The 12,964-nt window shown below is 45.7% G+C and overlaps 1 protein-coding gene across 1 annotated transcript in view; it reads left to right on the top strand.

Annotated features, from left to right (window-relative positions):
- Positions 1-8,257: 8,257 nt before the first annotated feature.
- Positions 8,258-12,964, top strand: part of ATP8B1 (ATPase phospholipid transporting 8B1) — an 88,432-nt gene continuing 83,725 nt past the window's right edge. Inside the window, exon 1 of the mRNA XM_084832973.1 lies at positions 8,258-8,652. The gene's annotated coding sequence lies outside the window, so the exon portion shown is untranslated. The remainder of the gene's footprint in view (positions 8,653-12,964) is intronic.

The raw sequence follows: 12,964 nt of genomic DNA, 5'->3' as shown, positions 1-12,964 counted from the left end.
TGGAAGATGATATAAATAGGTTTGGCAACAATTCAGGGAGGATTTTGAGGCACCTGACAAAGTGAGGTGCATGATTACATTCAAAATAACGTAATCAGAAAGAGTAACAGTGACAACTCATGTTTATTGTAGGTTGCAGATAAATGACTCAAAGCATAATCCTATGCATGGCTATTCAGAAGTAAGTTTTACTGGGCTCAATAGGATTTACTGCCAAGTAAGCATGCTTAGGGTTGAATTCTCAACTGCTTATCAAAAAGGACTTCATACTGCGAGAGACCAAATGGGCATGCCAGCATGCAATCGCAGTAAGTTCAAAAGGGAGGAGAGATAGCATGGATTTATGCATGAATTAGATATAGTAATATCGATACACCTTTTCTGGACTAATCGGTGCTTGGTACACATTTTCTTTCATGCAGCTTCGCAGGCAAAATAATGTATTCAGAGCGGGGGAAGAAAATGAAAGGCATCTCAAGCCTTGCATGTGTAAATGATTGGGGCTATTTAAGGGAATAACATAATACATAAATAATATATCTTTCCTGCTCTGATAGATGTGTAAGCCATCTACGGGAGTTAGTCAGTTTGTTAGCATTAAAAAAAACTGTTTAGAACAACAGGTTTGTTAATTTTGGTTATGTTAAATGTCTGTTTGAGGAGGAAGATATTAGTCATTTTTGAACGTAGGAGGGAATGTCTCCCCGCTCCCTTTTGTTTGATGCAGTTACCAGTTGCATGGTGTGAGTCTCAGTTTCTGTATATATAACAACTACTGGTTCTATACTGAAATTCCAATATGCTCTAGCCAGGCATGGGCAACTTCTGTATCCTCACAGGCCAATCTGTTTTCTGGACAGGGGCTTGGAGGTCAGAAATATATTTTGCTGCACAATCCATGCCTTAATATGGCCTTTGACTAACCTGGCACCCTCCAGATGTGTTGGACTATCTCAGGGGTAGGCAACCCATTTGTGTCGTGGCCACATTTGGCCCTCTGAGAAGCTCTCATGGGCACAACCACAAAATGGCTGCCAGGGGAGGTCTGGCAAAGGACAAGTAACCAGCCCCAAAGACTGAATACAAAGTAGAGGTGAGGCGTGCGCACCAGCACACGAAACAAAGCCTTTAAGGGTGCAATCCTATCAGGATAGGTGTCCGCCTCCGAACTCGAGGTGACCGCCTATGCAATGCAGGACAGGAGAAGCACAGAGGGGATAGTCCCCTCCGCGCTTCAGCCACCCTGCATTCACAGCTAGACATAGGATGTGTCATACCGGCATTTCCGCCTTCCTTGCCCCAGAATGTCCTTAGGAATGCCCTGTTTTCGTCGCTCTGTGCTCCTCTTCCAAGCACGGAGCGCGGTGCCATTCCGAGCTGCCTGCAAGGCAGCGCGGGAGTGGGGGAAGGTCAGTCGGAAGGAGCACGGGCTCTGAGGTCTGTTCCCAGAAACCGAAGTATCCTATGGCTGCCTAGCTGCTGACTAACTGCTCCCTAAGTTAATGTGTTAATTTGTGGGAGGGCTAGGTCACCAAGAAAGGTGTCCGGTGACATATTGGTGGCTGCAGGTGCCATGTTGCCTATCCCCAGAATACATCATCTCCAGCCAGCTTGGCAGTTGGCTAGCAATATGGATGTATATTCTATATTCAGGTTGGAGACGGCTGCCTTAACAGAAGGTAAGGCTCCAAGTCAGCATTGCCTAGAAGTCAAGGCTTCGTGGTTATGGGACATCTACTCCTCTAAGGCAAGTGCTCTGTGTGAAGATTCATCTAAAAGTGGAAACACCTTTTCAGCATTGAATGCAGTGCTTCCGACCCCACCTCCTGTAATTACAGCTGAAATTTGAAAGCTATTGTTCTGGGATGAGAGACTATTTTAGATGCCAGAAATATTTCAAGCAGGTTCTTCAAAAGGCCACACCCGCCGTAACTTTCTTGCAAGACTATTACAATATTAAAACGTGTGAAAGTATTGCTGGATGGTCAGTGTACCAAGGCTAGCTATGGCACTAGTTTGGTAGTCTATCAAAAGATGGTTTCAATCCCACATGGAGCTATGCTCCTTAGATCCCATTGACATGAGAGTCATGTAATGTACTGGCTATAGCACTGATGAGACCCAGGGTGAAATCTCTGCTTGGCTACGAATCCCACCAGGTGACCTTGGGCGAGCTACTGTCTCTCATTCTAATCTATCTCATATGGTTCTGCAGGAGATACCCTGTTTAATCTGCAGGAGATGCCCTCCTCGCTGTCCTTCCATAAATGAAGTGAGGAAGGAAGGGACATGAGACAGGGCATTCTCAGAGCCTTTCTACCCAAGGCATTTATTGTGCGCTCGCAATTCCTCACTCATGGTAGTTTGCAGATGCCTTACGCAATGATGTTGTCATCCTCCAGGGCCTCTCCTATGCTTTGCAACCAATATAGCATTATTGTTTTTCTAATGAGGAACGTCTGGTATTTCTCTGAATTGCGGTTTGAATCCCTGGTGTATTTGCACAATTTTGCTATACCACAGTGCCACCTAATGCTTGTGCAATGGAACATATAGAAAAGTAGAGAAAGAAAACCACCGGAAAAAACACATGTAAAGGAGCCGATCTTAATCTTGCAAGAATCTGGAAGAAGAAGCCTCAGTAAAGTGGCCACTTCAGAGCCTCATGTAGAAAAACCCTCAGCAGCAGCCTCTGATTTTGGAACTCTCTCCCAGGAGAGGTGCAATTAGCCCCCACTGTGAATATTTTGAAACATAAGTTAAAGTCCTTTTTATTTACAAAAGCATTTAGCTCCTGACTTATTGGTTTTGATGGTTTTAGTTCAGATTATTATTGTTGAGTTCTAAATTGTTTTCTTGTGATCGTAGGATTTTATTGTTGTTTTACTTGCAGTTGTTTTATTAACATTGTAAGCTGCCCTGTGCGCCTTTGAAGGAAAGGAGGGCTATAAGAATAATAAATACATACATACATACATACAGAAAGGTTATTGTGAGGATAAAAGGCGGTGCACGGACCAACCATAGATCATGTGTACTACTCCTTGGGCAGGATAAAACTGCAACAAACATTTTGGGAGGAATCCTCCCCGGATAGGTGGCCGCCTCTGAATTTGGCTGTCTAGCCGTGGGAAGTCAGAGAGGGGGAAGCAGAGGCCACATGACCTGTTGGATGTATGGTGCTGATTTCTGAAATCACTGCCCTGGCATGCCCCCAGGAATGTCCTGTTTTTGCTGCTCCACACTCCTCTTCCGAGCACAGAGCATGAGGCTGTTCCACACTGCCTGAAAGGCAGCACAGGACAGAGGGGAGGTTGGTTCCTGGTTCTCAGGGAACTGACCTATCCTATGGCCATCTAGCTGCTGACTAGTGGCTATAGGATTGTGCCCTTAAGCACCTCACTAAGATGCAAGCCACATTAAATTATGTTGGACTGATTTCTGAGACCCTGCTGCAGATTTTATTCTGTGCTGCAAAAAATCCCTCCCCCGATACCTGAAGCATTTAGAATCACAATTAGCACATCTATGTGCCTTAAATAATAACAGAGTGTATCTATTTATGCACATAACAATAGAAAATATGGGCTCAAACCTGATAAAACTATCTAGGCACAATCCAGTTTAAACTAGGCTGCAATCGTATACACACTTACCTGTGAATAAGTCCTTCTGAACTCAGTGGGGCTTACTTCTGAGTAGAGATGCATAGGATTGCAGCGTTAAGCACATCCGTCCCATTGGTTTCAAAGGGACAAATTAAACTTTATTTAAAAGTGGTTCTCTTTGGCTGGATTGTGCCTATATGACAGAACTATTAAGGTTGCATCAGTGAAGAACTAAACTGAAAATGACTTACATTTTCTATATGTAAATCCTGAATAAATTTAAGCAGTGGGATGAAATGAAGGCTAAATGTTCTATGTTAACATTTTAAATATTATTGACTTAGCTTTTAAAGTATGTTGGTTGTTCCCTGCAATTTATAAACACTCTTCTTTGTTTAGTGTTGTTTGCCCAGAAAACACGTTTAAAAACTGACACTATATTTACTTTTCAGTTACAAATGTTATGTAACTCCTGTTAAAATGTAAAAAGCGAAACTCCACAATTAAATAAAGGTTTCACAAAAACACACAACAAAAGCTGAATATTGTAAGTTGTTTCTATTTATAGAAATTCTTGCTTGACTTTTCAGTTACGTGCACCTTCTAGCTGGCAATCCGCGAAAGAATTTGGTTAATTCGCCTTTTCAAAGGTACGTCATGTTGTCCGTAGAAAAGTTATTTTAGAACTGATTCTGACCATCAGGGCCAGTGTCAAGGGCAGGCAGGGCTGGACACTTGCCATGGTACCACACCCCAGCAGGGGGCCACTGACAAGACCCCCCTGCGGTTGCTCATCCTTACCTTCACCATTGCAACCTGCTTGTTCACCTGCCTCTCACTCTGGCCCAGGCAATGGTGGTGGTGGTGGTGAGGAGTAGATGCCCCGGCCTGCTTGCTAGCCGGATCTCTACCTGCCAATGATGAGATAGTGGTGGAGGAGCAATAGCAGGTGGTGACAATGACTGTGAGACCATAGACTCACTGGCAGAGGGGGCCCATTGAGGATGTATTGCCCAAGGGCCCTCAAAAAACCAGCACTGGCACTTCTGACCTTTCCCCCTTTCAGCTGGGAATACCCAGGGGCAAACACTGGCCTTAATTTGGACTCTCCAGACATGGGGCATGTTTCCACGCTGTCGGCTTCACTTTGTTTGCAACTCTGTTGCGATATTTCCCCAATCGCATCTTCTCCTTTTGCAGTTTCCACAATGCTTAAAGTCCCGGCTTATCATCGCTGGAGCCTGGGTCTCTGTGCTGTTTCCACTGAGCTCTAATCAAATTATTTTCTTGATGGCTGGGTGGAGTCTGGGGTGGGTCTGATTACCTCATCAGTGTTCCCGCCTCCCTCGCCCCCTTCTGCTCTGCTCCAGTTTCCCCGCTTTGGCTAGTCTCCTCCCTGCCTTCCAAGCCCTTTTGTTTTTTTATTTAAGCAAAGTGGTGTATGCAGCATCCCCCCTTTTAAACCCTTCCTCTCCTAAAAATGGGGAATTAAAGCGCAATTTCACCTCAATGAAGGAGCGAAAAAGCAAAGTCGTGTGTGCAGCATCCCCATCCCTAGCGCCCCCTCCCCAAGGTGACCGCTTCATGAATATACCTCCATTAGCCCCAGCTTGCTCCCCTCCCCAGTGCTGTTGTTGCTCTTCCCCTTATTCTGGCTTCCCAACAACCCTGCAAGGTGGGCTAGGAGAAGAGGTAGTGGCTAGCTTCCCAATCGAAGGCACTTTTAATACACATTGAAATCCTAACTGTCAAGCCTTTCTCCTGTGCGGCTGAGAAGGGAGACTCCTCCATCCACCCTAGGAGGAAAAAAAGCCCATCAACCTGGTGAACAAAAGGGAGAAGAAGCAGTCAGTGAAGTCAATGGGAGGGGGAGGTTCCAAGTATATGCATTGAAGGGGATGGGAGACCTTAAGACAGCTACTCTAAGTAGACTTACAGTGCACTCCTATGCTACTATGCATGCCCATTCAGAAGCAAGCCACACAGATTTCAATGGCACTTACTCCCAGGACAGGAAAGCCTTATAACCAATGACTTTACACAGAAGTAACACCCCCAGCACACAAAGCAGGACAAAGCACTAAAGGGGAAATACACAGGGAGGAAATGGCGAAGACAGCCAGTAGATGAAATACTAGTTGTGCATCTCTTCATCTCTGCCTCCATTGCCCCCTTCTGGTCCACTCCACCCCTTTTCTTTTTTCCTTTAAAGTGAGTTTTAAAGTGCACTTTCACTTTAAAGAAGGAGCATAAAAGCAAAGTCATGTGTGCAGCATCCCCCCCCCCTTTTAAACCCTTTCTTCCCCGAAACTGGGGGCTCTCCTTAACTACTCTCCCTGAAGCCGTCTTAGCGGCTCTCCTGATTTCACTGCCACCACCTTGCCTGAGAACTTCATCAGGATACCCAGGGTGGATGGACACTGCACTTGTTAAGTCAGGGGTGCTTCTGTGTGCATCTCTTAATCTCTGCCTGCCTGCTCCCTCCAGTATCACCTCCTCCTCTCCTTCACACACTGCTTCCGGTGAGGTCATGGGCAGGTGAGTGACACACCCACAAGCTACACACCCCATGGGCAGGACTGTGATATGGAACCCAGTGCGGTTGTGGAAACAGGTCAGTAATGGAGCTGAAATAAGCAGGAAAAGTTGGACTATAAGTAGGGATGTACGAAAATCACGTACCTTTCAGGGATTATGCTGATGGTGGGGGGGGAGGCGTTCCGTCCCTCCCCCCCGAATCCTCGCCGGGGGGGGAGGTGCTGGAATCCTGGCTGGAATCCTGGCCGGCCGGCTGTGATCCGCAGCGATTCTGCGGAGCCGCCAGCCGGCTCCGCCAGCAGCCGGACATCCGGCCGCTGGCTAGCAGGGATGCAAATGGCAGCGGCCATAGCCGCTGCCATTTGCATCCCTGCAGTCAGCCGTGATAGCCTACGTAAATGCTTACATAGCCTATCCTGGCTGATTTTTTTAAAAAAACAAAAATGCACGTACACAAATGGCGGCGGCCACGGCCGCCGCCCTTTGCATTCCTTATTTTGGCACGTCTTAGTCTACGTAAACATTTACGTAGGCTAAGACGGCGAAAATAAGGGAAACGCAAATAGTGGCCACCGTCATTTGCGTACGGTTTTGGTTTTTTTGCCCAGCCGTGACGTAAATACTTACGTAGCCTATCACGGCTGCCTGGCTGGATGCAAATGGTGGCCGCTACGGCGGCCGCCATTTGCGTCCGCAGCATCCTGTCCGTGGCCGGAACTCCAGCTGCGGAGCTGGCCGGGCAAGATTCTGGGGGGGGGAGGACTGGATTGCCTCCCGCCCCCATCAAGGATTCGGGGGGGAGGGACGGAGTGCCACCTGCCCCCATCAAGGATTCCGGGGGAGGGACGGAGTGCCACCTGCCCCCATCAAGGATTCCAGGGGAGGGACGGAGCGCCCCCCCCCCCCCGCGAACACAATCCGCGAAAAGGTAAGTGACTTTCGTACATCCCTAGGTTGGAGTAAATCGCTGGTGGAAACAGCCTTGGTTTCATAGTTAGAAACTGTTTTCAGTACCAACAAAATAGCCCTGGAATATGTGAAATGCTAAAAAAGAAATGGCTTCCTTACCAGAAGTCTCACTTCATCAAACTACCATTTCCAAAATTCTTTGGGAAAAACCACAAATCTGAGGATGGTTTAACATGAGTTTAAGGCTGCAATCCTATAACATTTACCTGGGAGTATGAGATGGCTAGATAGCATCACCGATGCAATGAATATGAACCTGAGCACACTCCGGGAGAGTGCGCAGGACAGGAAGGCCTGGCGTGCTATGGTCCATGGGGTCACGTAGAGTCGGACACGACTGAACGACTGAACAACAACAATGTCCACTGAAGTCAAAGTAGGGATGTATAGATAGGATTGTGCTGGATGCATGTTTAAACACAGGCCCAGAGTAAATAAACTGGGCATTCATAAACTGGGCTGGGTGACCAGTCAGATGGGTGATTAATAAATGTAATAAATAAATAAATAAATTCACCACTAAATAAATTGCTTTAATCCTGAGAAAAACAGATATTAGTAGCTCAGACTCCCCAGACAGAAACTAATCCTATTTCACATATTTCTATTATTATTATTTATTAATATAGCACCACTGATGGACAAGAGTTCACAGTGTATATTTTGATAAAGGAAAAGACACCAGAGGGAGGAAAGGGGAAAGCAGGAGAATCCTTGCTGCGTCTGATCGTTGAGCTTCATGTCCGAGTGCGGATGAGAACCTCGGCCTCCCGCATCCCAGTCCAGCTCTCTCACCATTACAACCCCAACGCTGGGAGAGTCGCAGCCTCCAACCTCTGAAGCACTTCGGGTCGGGGAAGGCTGGGGTCGAGCGTTCACACAGCAAACACGCACGCGTGCGCGAGCCAGTCCTGCAAAGCTCGCTTGCCGCCGGGTGCGCCTTTCCCACCGAATCTTCTCGCGCCAACGCTGTGCGCGCGCCTCCTCCCGCTGCTGCTGCGCTTCCTGCACAGCTAGAAGCGAGGAGGAGGAAAAGCCGCGGCACGCACCGTCCCCGAGCCGCTCCCTCGGAGTGATGCTAGGCAGGGGGCGGAGCGCCCCGCGGCTCGAGCCTTCACCTGCGAGTCACGTGGGCGCTTTCCGGCAAGGGGATGGGCTTTTGCTTGTCAGAGCTGCTGGAGGGGGAGGAGAGAGGTGTGCGTGTCTCCCGCCCTCCCTCCTTCCTCTTTCTCCCTCCTCTTCTCCCGGTGTCCAAATTACACCTTTCCTGGCGCACCTCTCCACAGCCGCTTTCTTCTTCCCCTCGCCTGCTCAGAAGGAGACACCTTGTGTGTGTGTGTGTGTGTGGAGAAAAAAAGCGAGGGAGAAAGAGAGAAACGGGGCGGGGGGGAACTTGAGAAACTTGTTTGTCAGCTTCCCTGGCTGACTCTGTGTGAACCAGCTTGTTTGAAGGGGAGGCACTGGGGGAGAGAAGCATGAAAGCAAGCTAAGCAAACACACCAGCCCGAGACTGGGATTCTGCCTGGAGAGTGACAGGGTAAGCGAAAAGGGAGCAATTTGGGGGCGGGGTGGGGGCCTGTTGAGGACGGAAGACAAAAAAAAGTTCCACAGATTTGATAGGTACAGCAGATGGGTGGGGATGCCCTTGGCAGGGTTAATAGGGCTTTGTTCTTACCTAAGAGTGACATGAATGTGCCGCATTGAGAGCTTTCCATTTCTCCCAAGGAAGAGGTGTATATCGGGTGTTGGGCTGAGGTTCAAGGGTGTATAAATCCGGGGTGAGCAGCCAGGCTCGTCCCCCTTTTCTTCCACCTCCCCAAAGTCCACGCGTCTTACTTTGGAAATGGGTCGTATTCCTGCCCTTTTGGTTCCCGCTTTGCGGACAAAGCTGCGTCCCTCTATTAAACAGAGGCTATTTCCTACTGATGCTGGTTGCACATGTAACAGATAACTTACGCTTGGCCTTGAGCTTGTGTCTTTCAGCTGTGTAATTTGTGTGTGGGGAAATGGGGAAAAATAAACCAAACTGTGTTATGGGATTGCTATGTAGGGCGCTTCCAGAGACGGAGAGCTCATAGTGCGAACAGGCAAAAGGCGTTGTGCAGCCATTCTGTCTCGTCTTCTTCCTTAACGTTATTTTTCCTGGTAAGAAGTAAGACAGAAGAAGTAGTGCGAAAACACAAGAGGCTGACGAATGGAAGATAGTGACGTATAGACCCCCTGTAAAATTCTGTGAGCGAGGCAGGCGATTGCACCGTAAAAGCTTCATCTGGAAGCACCCTTACTATTTTCTTTCAGCCTGTTCATAAATCTAAGGTTACTTCCAGACAGGGCTTTTATCATGCAATCACTCTGCTTTATTCACAGAATTTTACAGGGGATCCAGACATTGTTTTCATCTTGTAACCCCCCTGTGTTTTCCCACCGCTTCATCTGTCTTTTTCCTTTCTGCAAAAAATCTGTGGAAGAGCTACACAATGTATTTTGAGTGGTAGTGCTAGGAATCCTTTGCCTGGAACCACCCTAATTGTAATCTCCAAGACTGAATCAACAGCAAACATCTCTTGTCTGCAACTTTCCCAAAACTTAATATACTTGGTTCTCCCGCTTATTACCAGTCCAATTTATATCTTGCATTCTCCTTAATTCTGGCCAGGATAATGTTTAGGGCTGCTGGCTGGCCATTCCTTTTGTTAGCCTATAGTAGTTAATCAGCTGTGATAGTACACTGGTGTTTCATCAATGGAGCAAATGGTTAGTGGATGGTCTCCTGATAGCTGGGAATTTCTCCTTATTTTTGTATGAGATCCACATTGTAGTTTTTGGAAGGTAACACATGCACACTCACAACTAAGGGTAGGGGCAGAAACTGTATTTTGCAGTTTTGAACACACAAAGGGAGAATAAGAGTTGTGAGTTAGCTGGAAGTGAAGCACCTTGGGGTGCATGGGCTCTCTGGGAATGTGATGTGGAGTAACAGATCTGCTGCCTTGTAGGAATGCTTACTTGCCTCCACTTTAGCTCCACTTGTATATTTGTAAATAAAGCAAATATTACACACTCCTCAGGTCTCCAGTGCTTTTCTCCTGTAAACTAAAATTACAGGAATTAAATCCTGTAGTGCTGCCCCTGGAAATCCTCACTGCTCAAGAAGTGGAGACAGAGCAATAATATTTCTTTCTCTCCCACCCCCAGCTTCTCCTGCAATGTTTCCAAATTCTGGGTTTGCTTTGTCCTTTCTAATCCAATATTTGCAAGAACTAGATATGCTTTTTGACTTCCTAATTCCTAATCTATAATATATAGATTATATTATAATTTATAATTATAAATTATAATTAATTTATGGCATTTCCTCAGTGACATCAAGGTCTGCTGCTCCTATTACTACTGATTTCGGCTTAGCTTCTTCAATTTATATTATATTGCTCTTCCATGTTGTTTAAATTGCTAGTTTTCTTTGTGGTTAACCAGTTTGGACACAAATCATGGAAATGCAGCATACAAATGTTTTGAATAAATAACATCTCCTTATTTAAAACATTCTCATCCTGCCTTTCTGCCCCCAAAAGTGCCCCCGAAGTGAAGCTTTTCCAACTGAAAAGCTATAATATGTAATATATTTATTTATAAGAATATAAATAAACAGTATTCGAATACTGTCACTTACGAAGCTAAAATGGCAACAGCAACACATAAGTGGGAGGAGTCAGCACACTTCAGGGAAACCTGAAGGCCTTAGAGGTACAAAAAGTATTTAGAAAAACACACACACTCAGGTGGGGAACTCCCCCAAAACAGCTGAATGAAGATTGATCATGGCTGGTGCCCATGGGATGCTGGCTGACTGCTGGGGGTGGGGGAGGTAATTAAGTATCTGGAACCCTAAACAGAATCACCCCACACTGCAACGTTTTGTCTCAGGGCCCCATGCCTTTGTGTGTGTAGATTGTTTTCATATGTTCAAGCTATACTAAGAGCATTTAATAATAAAAACAGCAGTAAGGAGAGAGTACAGAACTGGCTCAGTTAAAAATGAAACAGCTAAGAAGAGGAGAATAATATAAGGGCAAATGTAAAAGCTTGGCTAAATAAGGATGTTTTTGCTGCCCTAAAACACAAGGGAGAAAAACAACTGAACCTCTCTAGGGAGGGAGTTTGGCAATTGGGGTTCCGTGACTGAAACACTGAAGGTGTTGCTGGTTCAATATGATACTGGTGGCATGAGTCTTGGTATGGTGTGTTGAGGGAAAGATACATGGTGCAGTTGTCACATTAATGGCCTGATCCTATGAATGCTTACTTGGAAGTAAGTCTTAATGGCTTAGAGTAGACCCATAGTTACTGACTGACTTAAATCCCATTGATTTCAGTGGTTCTGCTCTAACCATAACTAAGTTTGGATCCAATCCACTGCATTTATCTGTGCTTACTTCATAGAAAGTGTGCATAGGCTGATTGTTCAAAAGTTTTAGGCTATCAGTATTTGGATAGCAGGGTTTCTGCTGTGCTCAATGCATGCTTTAGCTTTTATCATATGATTGAAGTAAGTGTTCTAGGTATGGAAGATAAAATGGTCCTTTCCTCATCAGATATTGCTTAGGCCAGAACAACATGGCATTTTTGTAGGTGATTCACTAGAGTAGGAATGCAAGCAGGTTACAACCAGACTCCAGAAGTGTGGTCAGTCTGGAGATTCCAGTCTTTAGTCCAGAATTCAGTGTGTCCTTGTTCAAATATGCATACTGTTTGTCCATAGCTTTAGATCTTTCCATGGTAGACATGGCAGGTAAATACAAAGTGCTCTTCAGAAATGAAATCAGGTTATTTTCCACTAAACAACAGCAGTGTAGTTTGGGTGGCAGGAGGGAAATATGACTTCTTACCAGTCTCCTGTCTATGTGGCTACTGGCTCCTAGCTTGTCTCTGGGGTAGGCGCTTGTAAAGGTGTCCAGAGTAGCAGCTTAATTAGTTTCCTTTGGAATAATTGTAAACACATTGGACTGTAGACACAGTCCATATTGCCCTGTTCCTGAAACTGAGAGGAGAAGGATGTGTAGCTTGTGGCTGTTTGGGGTGGTTGTTTTCTTTTTTTTTTTTAAGTATCTGAAACACATCTCCATGCTCACAGAACTAATTAACTTTGCTATTTGTTTGTTTGTTTGTTTATATATTACTTTGTATGTAGGATACCAAAATAGACCCGTTTTTGATGATATCAACTTTGATATCAGCTTTGAACACAAGTCCTGCATTGGGGTTGAAGAGCATTTTTTTTAATATCACACATTTTAGGTGGTATTTTTGCCAGCAAATTTGCACAATTCATATACATCTGAGAGTGTGCACAATACTCTGTGTAGTTTCCATTGTGCCTTCAGTCTACTTTGCATTTTCATCCTTGTGTACAGAGGTGGATACAGTGTAAACACAGTAGTAGATTCTGCCTTTGTAACCACAGGAACATTTGATGTTATGAAGTTGTCTCATGGCACATTGTGCCGGCTTACAGAACAACAGCTTGTGAAACTATCAGGCCTGCTGAAACAGGAGCATGATAGTTCAGGGCAGTGGAGTTGTGATGTGTGGCATATCCCAGCGCTGGAGAACTTTATGTATGTATGTATTTCATTTTTATACTGCCCAATAGCTGAGGCTCTCTGGGCAGTTCACAATTAAAACCATAAAATACAACTTGAGAAACATAATATAAAAGTGTAAAAATACCAGGTGAAATCAAAGTAAAACCCAGCAGCAGTTGCAGCCCAGGGGAAGCCTGTGTGAAAAGCCATGTTTTCAACAGGCGTTTAAAAGATGTTACATTTTCTGCCTCCTGAACTGCATCGGGG

This window comes from Heloderma suspectum, chromosome 2 (genome assembly GCF_057233095.1).
Source record: "Heloderma suspectum isolate Gila_16-S chromosome 2, 16-S_ref, whole genome shotgun sequence".
Lineage (NCBI taxonomy): Eukaryota > Metazoa > Chordata > Lepidosauria > Squamata > Helodermatidae > Heloderma > Heloderma suspectum.
Note: the sequence above shows the minus strand (reverse complement) of the source record. Positions and strands in the feature narration are given on the sequence as shown.